The sequence below is a fragment of the Phascolarctos cinereus genome, unplaced genomic scaffold (genome assembly GCF_003287225.1).
Source record: "Phascolarctos cinereus isolate Bilbo 61053 unplaced genomic scaffold, phaCin_HiC Scaffold_4;HRSCAF=312, whole genome shotgun sequence".
Lineage (NCBI taxonomy): Eukaryota > Metazoa > Chordata > Mammalia > Diprotodontia > Phascolarctidae > Phascolarctos > Phascolarctos cinereus.
The window spans coordinates 194,619,158-194,630,331 of record NW_027555847.1 but is presented as its reverse complement, the minus strand read 5'-3'; the positions used below and the strand labels follow the sequence as shown (position 1 = coordinate 194,630,331).

The 11,174-nt window shown below is 35.6% G+C and overlaps 1 non-coding gene across 1 annotated transcript; it reads right to left on the bottom strand.

Moving 5' to 3' along the window:
• Nucleotides 1–3,987: 3,987 nt before the first annotated feature.
• LOC144457352 (U6atac minor spliceosomal RNA) lies at nt 3,988–4,112 on the bottom strand. The gene has a single exon (XR_013486663.1). It is a non-coding gene; the product is annotated as a U6atac minor spliceosomal RNA (small nuclear RNA).
• Nucleotides 4,113–11,174: the final 7,062 nt, after the last annotated feature.

Sequence of the window (11,174 nt, the reverse complement as noted above, 5' to 3'; positions counted from 1 at the left end):
AAACTGCTTTATGTTGATTTTTCTCTATATACTCATATTGTACATATTGCTTCCCACATCAGAATGTTGAGGGAAGGGATTGCTTCCTTTTTGTCTTCATCTTCCCAGAACTTGGCATGTAACAGGCACTTAATAAATCCTTATTGATTGATTACTTTTTTTTCCATTTTCAAGATGAATTGCATAATGTTCCCTTCCTCTATTTTTTCCTTTTTTAAAATTCCCATATCCTGAAGAAAATTGTGCTTGATATTCAGCTATGGATTTTATTTTGTAGACAATAGGCTCATAAATTTCTATCTAGAAGGGATCATGGGAAACAGCTAGTCCACACTCTTCTTTTACAAATGAGGAAACTGGGCCCCATGGAGGTAATATGTCTTGCCTATGATAACGCAGATAATAAGTAGCAGAACCAGGATTTGAATACAGATCCAAATATAATGTTGTTTCCATTACACCACAAGAAGATGTGCAATTCCCACTTTCCCTTAGTAGAGAATCTGGCCTTGGGCTTTCATTTTGACTCCTGAAGTTTCTTTCTATAACACAAGTTCCTTCTAATAAGTCTACCAATGATGAAAGTGTTTTTGAGTTTTCTGTAGGGTCAAGTATAGGACTATAATTTATTACTGCAGAAATCCTCTATAACTCAAAAGATTAAAAAGCAAACCTAAAAGGAATAAAAATGCTACATTGCATCATAACACCCTTTTTCATAATCCATAGTAATAGCTTATTTTTCTTATCATTCTAATTGAATCTCTTTACTGCACTAGATTTCTATGCCTCCCAACCTCCCATATTCCTCTTCCCCTCATTTTCCAAATTGTTTTTTAACTTCTATATCCTAAATTTACTGGAACTATTTAATTCTGTTATCATCTCAGGAACTGTCATGTTCATATGCAGTTTGAATGAAATAATCAAAGCAACCTCTATTTTCTCTATGTGTCTGTCTATCATTATCTCCCATTAACATTTTTGGCCAAATTTCACATGAAATTTCAATCTAGCATCATAAATATCCTCTATGTGAAGACTTTATTCTCACATGGCACAGTGTTAAGATGTGTTTTTATTTTCTTAGTTTGCTTTGTGATTTAACAATTGCTAGGACTTGTGCTTACCTTCACCCTGCCTTTGCTGAAATTCATATTTATTCCTTAATTGCTTTTTATTGCCCTCAGTCATTTTATGGATTTGTAATCAGGTGTTATCTAAGCTATGGGCTGTCCAGAATGATGACCCTAGACACTATTATGTTCAACACACCAGAATCATACTAAGCCATGGGCTCCATCATCTTCATTAACTTTATTGGGTACTCTGGTCCTCAGAGTGATCACAGCTTTACAATATATAGCTTCTCTTGCCATATATTTATTTGCTACCCTGTTCTTTCATATGGTTGCCATAATTTTGGATTGTTTGTCTTCTCTGTAACTCTATAATTCTACTTCACTCATTCCTACATTGTGCTGTCCCTTTGGTTTCCATTGTTTCCTATTAAATGTACGTCTTCTACTGATACAATCCCTTCCATTTGCCAAGAATTCCCCAATAGTAATGACTTGTGCCTCAGTTTGATGACGATCAATAGCTCAGATTTCAAAAGCAATTTCTTCTTTAACCAAAATCCCAGGCTGCTCTTTCCCCAATTGAGAGACATTTCAACAGTCAATGCTAATCTGTGGGGCATCTCTTCTTTAAACAAATTGTATTCTAGGAATCTTGTTCATGTTTGTGGGATCATTGCTTTGATATTTATATTATCAGACTATACTCATTTGGGATACTCATCTGAAACTTGGAGAATAATGTTCTAAGAACATACCTTTTTCAAAGTATTAAACTCCTGGATGTGAATAGCACATTTTTTGATGATTGAAACAACCTAATAGAGAACCATGGGATATATATTTTTTTTAAAGTCGGGGAATGGTTTATTGACTTTAAAAAGTTTAGTTTCTGCTGAAACAATTTGAAAGGAGCTCTGACACCAGAACCATTAAATTCAAGAAACGATAAATTCTGGTCATTGGCACAAACATTAAATATCTTGATATGTGGAAGCATGGTTTGAGAATGCTGTTAAATTTGGGTTCATCATGACAAGATATTGAGAAATCTTTGAAATTTATGACATGTTAGGACAATATGCACTGCCACTTAATTGATGAAAAATCAATCCCATTGGATTGCATTATGAAAAATGCTAGGAAAGAAAAAGAGGCAACATTTCAGGTAAGATAAGTTGAGTGTTTTTTTCATGTTAGGGCACAGAGGTGTCTTTAGAATATAAACCTACTCACCAAAGGTGGTAGTATTTTAGGCTAATGATATGTGGAAAGACCATTGATGACTGATATGGCAAAGAAGGGATGAATTAGAAAATACTAATCAACAATGTAATTGTCAGACAGGGACTGTTATCAGTGAACAAGTAGAAAAAATATTAATAGTGTGGATGCTAATTATTTTCAATAGGCATCTTAGTGAATTTATCTCTAATATAACCAACTTTAAAGCTATGTTGGTGACTTTATTTTGATTTTACCCGAAACGAATACCTTTGTATCCAATTGCCCTCTGGGGATTCAAACAGGTAGCTTTTTGAAAATTGGGTCAGCTAGGACCCTGGCTTTGCTTTCTTCAAAGAGTTCACAAAGAAATCAGTAGAATTCTTAAAAAAAATACCAACCCCAAAAATGCCTTAACCCCCTTCCCCCACCATTTTTATTTCCTGTATGTTTCCAAGGCAAGAATCTCATCCTTGAAAAAGATTTTTGAAGGACAACTGGCAGATGTTCTCTGTTAGCTGAGAGTGAGCCTGATAGCAAATATCTATCTCTTCACCCCAATTTAGGTCTTTGGCAGGTTGAGCTCCCTGGGAAATCAATGGCAGCTCTGGGCCTAAGAGAATTGGATGGGGCTGTGAAAGTGAAGGAGAATTGGGGACAGCTATGTTTATGCTGCTATTTTTAAGCAAAACTCTTTGCACAGTCTGAAATAGTTCTCTGTTTGGTCTGCCTCTGTGATGCTAAACTTGGAGTTTTTGACCTACATGTGCCTTTTCAGAGCTCTGCACACTACTCTCTTTTGGGGTTTTTGGAAGAACACTAGAAAGTGTCCTAACAGAGAAGAATGGCTTTGGTTTGGATTTACTCCATTCTTTACTTCATGAACTTTTAACAACCTTCACACTTGTTTATTTTAATACAGTATTTGCAATTCATTTATCCTTAAATTACCCCAATATTGGTTGACAAAAGATCTTTGCTCCCTGTGAAACTTGAAGGGTCACTTTCAGAGCCTTTAAATCTTTATTAATGAATGCCTGGTGGTTGGTTATATCTAATGAAGGCTCTTTCCTGGTGGTTTTAAATGTGGAAACCATGGCTTTTAATTTATGACTACTACATATAGTTGGCAAGATTTTGAGTGCTATTTGCATTTTCAGTATTAATATTTGACAGAAATGTATCAGTTGAGGAAAAGGAAAATTAAATACATACTTGTGCAAGTGAAGAAAAGACAAGCCTTTTTATGCAAGTACTAGAATAATATAAAGGAACCTCTTTCTAATTCATTATAATGACAGTACAAAATGGATATTTTGGTCTTTAGGGCTTAAATCTCTAGTCTTGATTCACAATAAGGCTTATAAACATCCTTTGGATGTCAGTGAGTTTGGTAGACAGTGCTGGGTTTATATATGTGATGTGATTTCAAGGCCAAGAGGAAAAGGGGAAGGGAATAAGCATTTATATAGGGCCTACTATGAGCCAGATACTGTGCTGTGTTTTTAATAAATATTATCTCATTTGATCCTCAAAACAACCCTGAGAGGTAGGTGCTATTATTTTACATTAACAAGTGAGGAAACAAAGGTAAACAGAGGTTAAATGACTTGCCTAGGGTCATACAGCTAGTAAGTGGCTGAGATCAAATTTGAACTCAGGTCTTCCTGACTCCAGGCTCAGTAAAAAAAGATACCACAGAGTAGGGAGCTATGCCTTAACTGTATGAACCCTGTATGTGTTGTAAAGGCTACTAGGACCTCTTCTATCCTTCACAAGGGGATTGCATCCTCTTCTTTCATACAACACAGGAAGAAGGTTCTCCTGCCTTCTTTTCAATAACATACTAAGTTATGCCAGATGTTTCTTTTCTTTTTTTTTTTTTTCTGGTGAGGTAATTGGGGTTAAGTGACCTGCCTAGTGTCACACAGCTAGTAAGTGTCAAGTGTCTGAGGTCGGATTTGAACTCAGACCCTCCTGATTCCAAGACCAGAGATCTATGTACCGTGCCAGATATGTCTTTACGAAGAGATGAAGCCATGCATTTCATAACCATAGATAAGCATATATGTTGGCTTACATTCATAAAATGGTGGAAATAATACAGTTTATATTTTTTTTCTCAACAGCATATGTAGATAAAGGAGAAGAGATTTAAAAAAAAAGCCTTGAGGGTATTAGGTACAAGACTAAGGCAGAAAAGATGAGAAAGTAAAAGAAAGGTGAGAAAAGAAAAAAGATAGGTTAGCTACACTGAATGTGGTTGGAGGCTTATCTTCTTCCCAATTTTGCCTCACGCAGGCACTGTATGCAAAGAAGAAAAGTTAGGCACGACATGGTTTTTCATGTCAAAGTACTTCTTCTGTCCTCTATTCCACCCATTTCTCATGCATAGAACTGAGCACAGAATTGAGATGTGTCATTTATAGAACAGAAGAGACAAAAGAGGGAAATTAGATGCTAAGGAAGGACAGAAGAAAAAGTAGAAGGCAAAAAGGAGAGGGAATGGTAAGGGTGTACAAAAAGAAAAGACAAGAGCAGAAACAGTTTAGTTTGCAAATCAATCATTCAATTGATACACACTTATTAAGAACCTACTAGAGGCCAGAGCCAGATGCTATGCTAAATGCTAGAGATACAAAAATAAAAATGAAATTTTTCTTGTCTTCGGGAAGCTTACATTCTATAGCAAGGAATGTGATCTTCAGAATGGAAAGGGTTCTTCAAACATGGAAAAGGGAAATATTTATTAATGTCATGTATATTGCACTGTAACTCTGTATGCCCAAGCACAGTTTTGCCCACTATTTCTCCACACTAGTTGTATCCAAGTACCTGATGATGATAATGTCATAGTTACTAAATTGGAAGATTGGGAGGGAAGATCAGTATATTGGGCATCAGAACCATTATCCAAATAGACCTTAAAAAGCTGGAAGAATTACGAGGGTAGCTAGGAGATTTGAATTTGAACTACAACTATATTGCTCAATAGATGTGCCACATACCATTTCATCCTTAGTTTCTAAATCTGGAAAGAGGAAAAGAATAATGCTCAAATCCTTCCTTTTCAATAGGATTGTTGCAAATAGAATTGAGATGCAATAACTGTATATATATATATATATATATATATATATATATAATATATATATATATATATATATATGTGTGTGTGTGTGTGTGTGTGTGTGTGTGTGTGTGTGTGTGTGTGTGTATGTATATATATATTCACTACCTATTGCAGTTGTTCCCAGCCAGCAGTAATAATACTTTCTCATAAAGGATCTCTCTTACCAAATGGCCCAGTGTAACAAATAAAAACAAAAATGCCTTCTATAGAAAGATATGTTTACTTCTATAGGAGAATCAGCTTAGTGCAGTGGCTAGAGAGTTTGATTTCTGCAAACCTGAGTCTAAACTCTACTTTCCACAGATACTGCTTGCATACTCCTGGGCAAGTCACTTAATCTCTCTGCCTGCTTCAGTTTCCTTATCTGTGAAATGGGGATAATTATAGCACCTATCTCACAAGGTTATTTTGAAGATAAAATTAGATAAAAATTTTAAAGCATGTTGCAAATCTTAAAGCACTATACAAATGCTACCTCCTCAAATGTCACAAAACATGGAGTGAAAGCCTTTAGAGAAGTTAGTATCAGAAACATCTAAGCCACATTATACTGAAAGCTTCTGCAGATGAATCTGAAAACAGGAAAAAAATAGACACAAGATACATAATATCTTCTGGCAACTATAGTTATTGATTTTCATTATTTTTAGTGGAACTGTGCTGTTTAGATGTACCACCCCTATTTTTGATGTGAGGAAGAGCCAATAGCACTTAAGAAGATGAAGTCAGGAAAAAAAAGAAAAAACAACAACACTTGAACTTGGACCAGATACATGCTGAAGACATCTCTGCTGGAGATATCACAATTTTAATTATACTCAGGGAATCAATCTATAAGAGATATCAAAAAGATGAAGATTTAAAGAGAATAGGGGGGAACATGAACAGTGCTTCTCTTATAAGAGAAAATACAGATTCATGTGCCTGATCACATTATTTTGAACATTGAGAAGTAGGTAGAGCACTGAGGAGACCAGCATTCCTGGAGGACCCTGAGCCTAAGAGATCCAATAGCAGTGTTACCTCACCCTGATGTCTTCTTATGGTCAGCCATCATGGCGAAGAACAACAAATTTTATTTTATACTAAACTCCTTCCACATGGATCTTCACATGCCTACAAAAGCATTCTATACTTGAAATTTCACAAATATGTCTTGAATTTTCCCTCTTCTGTACTTTTGCTAAAGCTGCTCTTTCTTCCTCCCCCTATCACTGATAGTTGAGTTGATTTCCTACTCATCTTTTCAGGCCCAGGTTGATTGCCCTCCTTGATTCTTTCAGCAGAAGAGAATCCATCTCTTTTCTTTACTACAGTGAATTTTATTTTCTGACTTCCAGATTTTTAAGCTTCTTTTGGGCAAGTTCCATCTTTGAATCCCTTTCAGTAGCTAATGGCTGTCCAGGTGACACAAAGGATAGAGCATTGGGCCTTAGTCAGGAAGACTTGAGTTTAAATTCAACCTTAGACACTTACTAGCTATGTGACCCTGGGTACTTAACCTCTGTCTGCCTCAGATTCCTCAGATGTAAAATGGAGATGATGATGGCACAGACCATCCAGAGTTATGAGGATCAACTGAGAAGGTACTTGTGAAATGCTTAGCATAGTGCCTGGCACATAATAGGTGATAAGTAAATTCTTTTTCTTTCTTTCTTTCTTTCTTTCTTTCTTTCTTTCTTTCTTTCTTTCTTTCTTTCTTTCTTTCTTTCTTTCTTTCTTTCTTTCTTTCTTTCTTTCTTTCTTTCTTTCTTTCTCTCTCTTTCTCTCTCTCTCTTTCTCTCTCTCTTTCTTTTCTTTCTCTCTTTCTTTCTTTCTTTCTTTCTTTCTTTCTCTCTCTTTCTCTCTCTCTTTCTCACTCTCTTTCTTTTCTTTCTCTCTTTCTTTCTTCCTTCCTTCCTTCCTTCCTTCCTTTCTTCCTTTCCTTCCTTCCTTCCTTTCTTTCTTTCTTTCTTTCTTTCTTTCTTTCTTTCTTTCTTTCTTTCTTTCTTTCTTTCTTTCTTTCTCTCTCTCTCTTTCTCTCTCTCTTTCTTCCTTCCTTCCTTCCTTCCTTCCTTCCTCTTCCTTCCTTCCTTCCTTCCTTTCTTTCTTTCTTTCTTTCTTTCTTTCTTTCTTTCTTTCTTTCTTTCTCTCTCTCTCTCTTTCTTTCTCTCTCTCTCTCTTTCTCTCTTTCTTTCTTTCTTTCTTTCTTTCTTTCTTTCTTTCTTTCTTTCTTTCTTTCTTTCTTTCTTTCTTTCTTTCTTCTTCCTTCCTGCCTTCCTTCCTTCCTTCCTTCCTTCCTTCCTTCCTTCCTTCCTTCCTTCCTTCCTTCCTGCCTTCCTTCCTTCCTGCCTTCCTCCCTCCCTCCCTCCCTCCCTTCCTTCTTCCCTCATAGTGCCTCATACATAATTAATGTATTTAAGTGTTAAGTGGCAAGTTTGCTGTTATTCCTCTCATGGAGATGATATTACTATATCCTGATGCCTATTGTCCTTAAGTCACTCTGTACCTGCATGGCTAAACTTGATAGACAGGCAAGTAAATAAGTTCAGTGGTGCCACGGTGACTTGATGACTTACATAATATGGTTTGTAACAAGGATCAGGGCTAACCACAAATGTGGAGAGATCACTTCACATAAAATAGTAACTAATGTGGATCTGCTTTGTTAGTAGTTTGAAGCATGGTAAATTGCATTTGGAATTGACCAAATGGAAAGTGATATATGTTGAGCACTAGAATAATAAATATAAGCAGAGATCAATTGAAGTAAATTAAAGTAGTATGGTTTTGAAAGAAGACTTTGAGTTATAGCTCCAAAACGTGGCTAACAAAAAGACTCAATTAAAAAGTAAATTGGAAAACTATAAAGTGCCTGCCAAATACAAGGTTAAGTTTATGGAAGTTATAAATGCTAAACAGTTTCCCTTGAAGATTCCAATTTTTGCCTACTTTCTCGTCTTGTCTCCTTATATCTAGCATTTCTTTTTATGAGTATTATTACACACCAGGAGGACAATCAGTTATATCAGAGCCATTCGTTGTAAAGCTTAAGTCAATAATTTTTATTGAAATAGGACAAAAACAGAGCTGCCTGTGTCCACAAGCATGCCTAATGAGAAGAGAATAGCAAATGATTATGCTGTCAGGGTATCATGACGAATCTTTGAAGGAGAGAAGAAGAGAGAGAAACTTTTTCTTATGGAAAGGATGGAATGTACTTAATTTCAAAATCTATTAAAATAATTTGATGCCTGATATAGAGCTGGTGCTTAGTAAATATTTATTAATTGACTGATACTTGTGAGAACACCGGAACATGCCTTGGCTTTGTTCTCTGGCTCATCTTTACACAAAAGACCCAATGCTCCTTCCTTCCTTCCATCTTTTTCTCCTTTGTTCCCCATGCTCTGCCCCATACCAAGCTTGTTACTTAGTAGTTTTTAACCTCCAACTTCTTATGCTCAATTAAGTTTTCAGATATTTAAAAGGGCTTTACTTGTGAAATTTTTCAAGTAAACATACAGTGGTGGAAGGGCTCTGTGTTAGATGAAAAAGTTAACACTTTAAAGTATTATTATTAATTATATGGCATGTACAGTATTATCACAATATTATTACAGAACACTTTAAAAATGTTCTTATATTTGGCTGTCTCCTGATAGGTGCTTATTTGTCTACCTGTTTAACAGTCTTCCTAAAAATACTTCTTGGTCTTGGACTTGGTAGTAAGTCAATTCTACTTTCATAGTTGTGATATTTGTCAGCCAAAGTTTCCATTCAAAATCCTCTAGAATTTGCTTTTCCATCCCTCAGTATGGCATGTGGAATTCTGGGCCAAGACAAGGATTTTATTTACCTCATTCACTCATATTAGAACCCATTCACCTGAATCACTGGCCATGTCCTTTAAAAGCCTTTCCTGCCCCTCAGATGCTAGTGGGAAACAATTCCTTTTTATATCCTGACTCCAAAGCTACCCCATAGGTTATGTGACCTTGGCGTTTCCTTCACACTTTCTGGAGGTATCTGTATTCTAGTCCCGTCATATGTTGTTTGCCTTATCACTTCATCTTCTGTTTTGATTCTTCTTTTGAAACAGGTTATACAATGAAAATATTTTAGCTGTTTAGACCTTACTGAGAATTTCTTTGCTTTTCTCCCACAGCAGGGTCATGAAACTTCTAGGGAAGTCTAGCCATGTTGGATAATGTTCAGGTCAGATGGTTGGAGTAATGTCAAAAGATGCTATTCTGAAGAATGATTAGGAAAGAGGGAAGAGACTTTGAGAGTTAGGAGACAAAGAATAAAACATATGAATAGGATAACTGCGACTGTAAAGTATGGTTGTTCATCCATGAGGAAAACACAGGATCAAGATTAAGCATGCTGTCTGAATTTAAAAAAAAAACAACAATAATTTTCTTTGTCAGGGAATTAATTTTACTTTTACTATTACTTAGTATCATTATTATTAACATTCAGTTTGTTATGTATTAAAAAACACTTCCCAACATATTAGGACTATAGCACCATGTTAAGAAGCTGAACTTATTTGAGTTTGAGACATACTTTTAGGGTAAGATAACATATACAGAGAGTGCCATGATAGATTCCAAATGGCTTAAGACCGACCACATATAACATGAGGTGAATAGATGTGACAACACTGATAACTCTGATTGCCCTCTAACTATTAATATCAAGTGATACATAAAACAGGGAGACATATGCTTTCTAAAAGTAGTTCCAATTGTCATGGAAGATGTTTAATGTAGATTCTAAGAAGAATTCCCTGTAGATGATAAATTTCTACAGATGTTCATGTTTGTGATGACATATTAAGCCCTGATTATATATCAAGCCTTGGAATATATAATCAATGAATTTGAATAAGTTAAGTAATCTCAAAAGTTTGGCTTAACTCACCACACAGGACAAACTGAATGAAGAATACCTATTGTTCAACCCATAATATTTGGCTGAATGAGAAGGACATAGCACTGTTCTATTAGTACGTAAAACTTGGACAGACACTACAGATGGGCCAAGAACTAAGCCTGGAACTGAATAGGAGGAGGAAGGGGGCTGGATTGCATTTGGGAAATTACATGGTGATTATAATAAACCCAAGCTTCTCCCTGAAATAAAGACCCATCTTTTTAATGCAGTTATTTTAGTGATGTAGTGTGGCCCTGAAACACAACATGTAACAATCTTTAGGGTAACCTTATTTATACTGTCTCTTTTGCTCACTCTTAAGATTCTTACTCTCCTGTTTGTTACCCCTCTCCCTAGTTTTGGAACTTTGCTTAACTTACTAGTTCTTTTTCCTTTTTATCTAGTTATTTAATTCTTTTCCACTTCTTCCCTTTTTCCTTTGGGTAGTCAAATGCTTCCTCTCCTCTCCTTCAACTTCTTTTGCTAATTTCTACAACTTCTGCAAAAAAGATTTTATTTTCTTATTCTCTTGATTGTTTTTCATCCCTTTCTGTCTATTCTATAATTTTTGTATTTGATTCATGGACTTTTTCTGTTCTGCTGATTAGTTCTGCTGTGCAAGTCATTAATTCTACTTTCACAAGTCCTTTTTCTCTCTTAAACCATTCAAGAACATCCTGCTAAGGTTGCTCTCTTGAAGGATGCTCTCTTGAAAATCTACAGGGTCCTCTGCCTCGTCAGGTGTTGATTCTTTTTTCTTTGTCATATAATATTTATTCATAGTTGTATGTACTCATTTAGCTGATCTGGAAGCCATC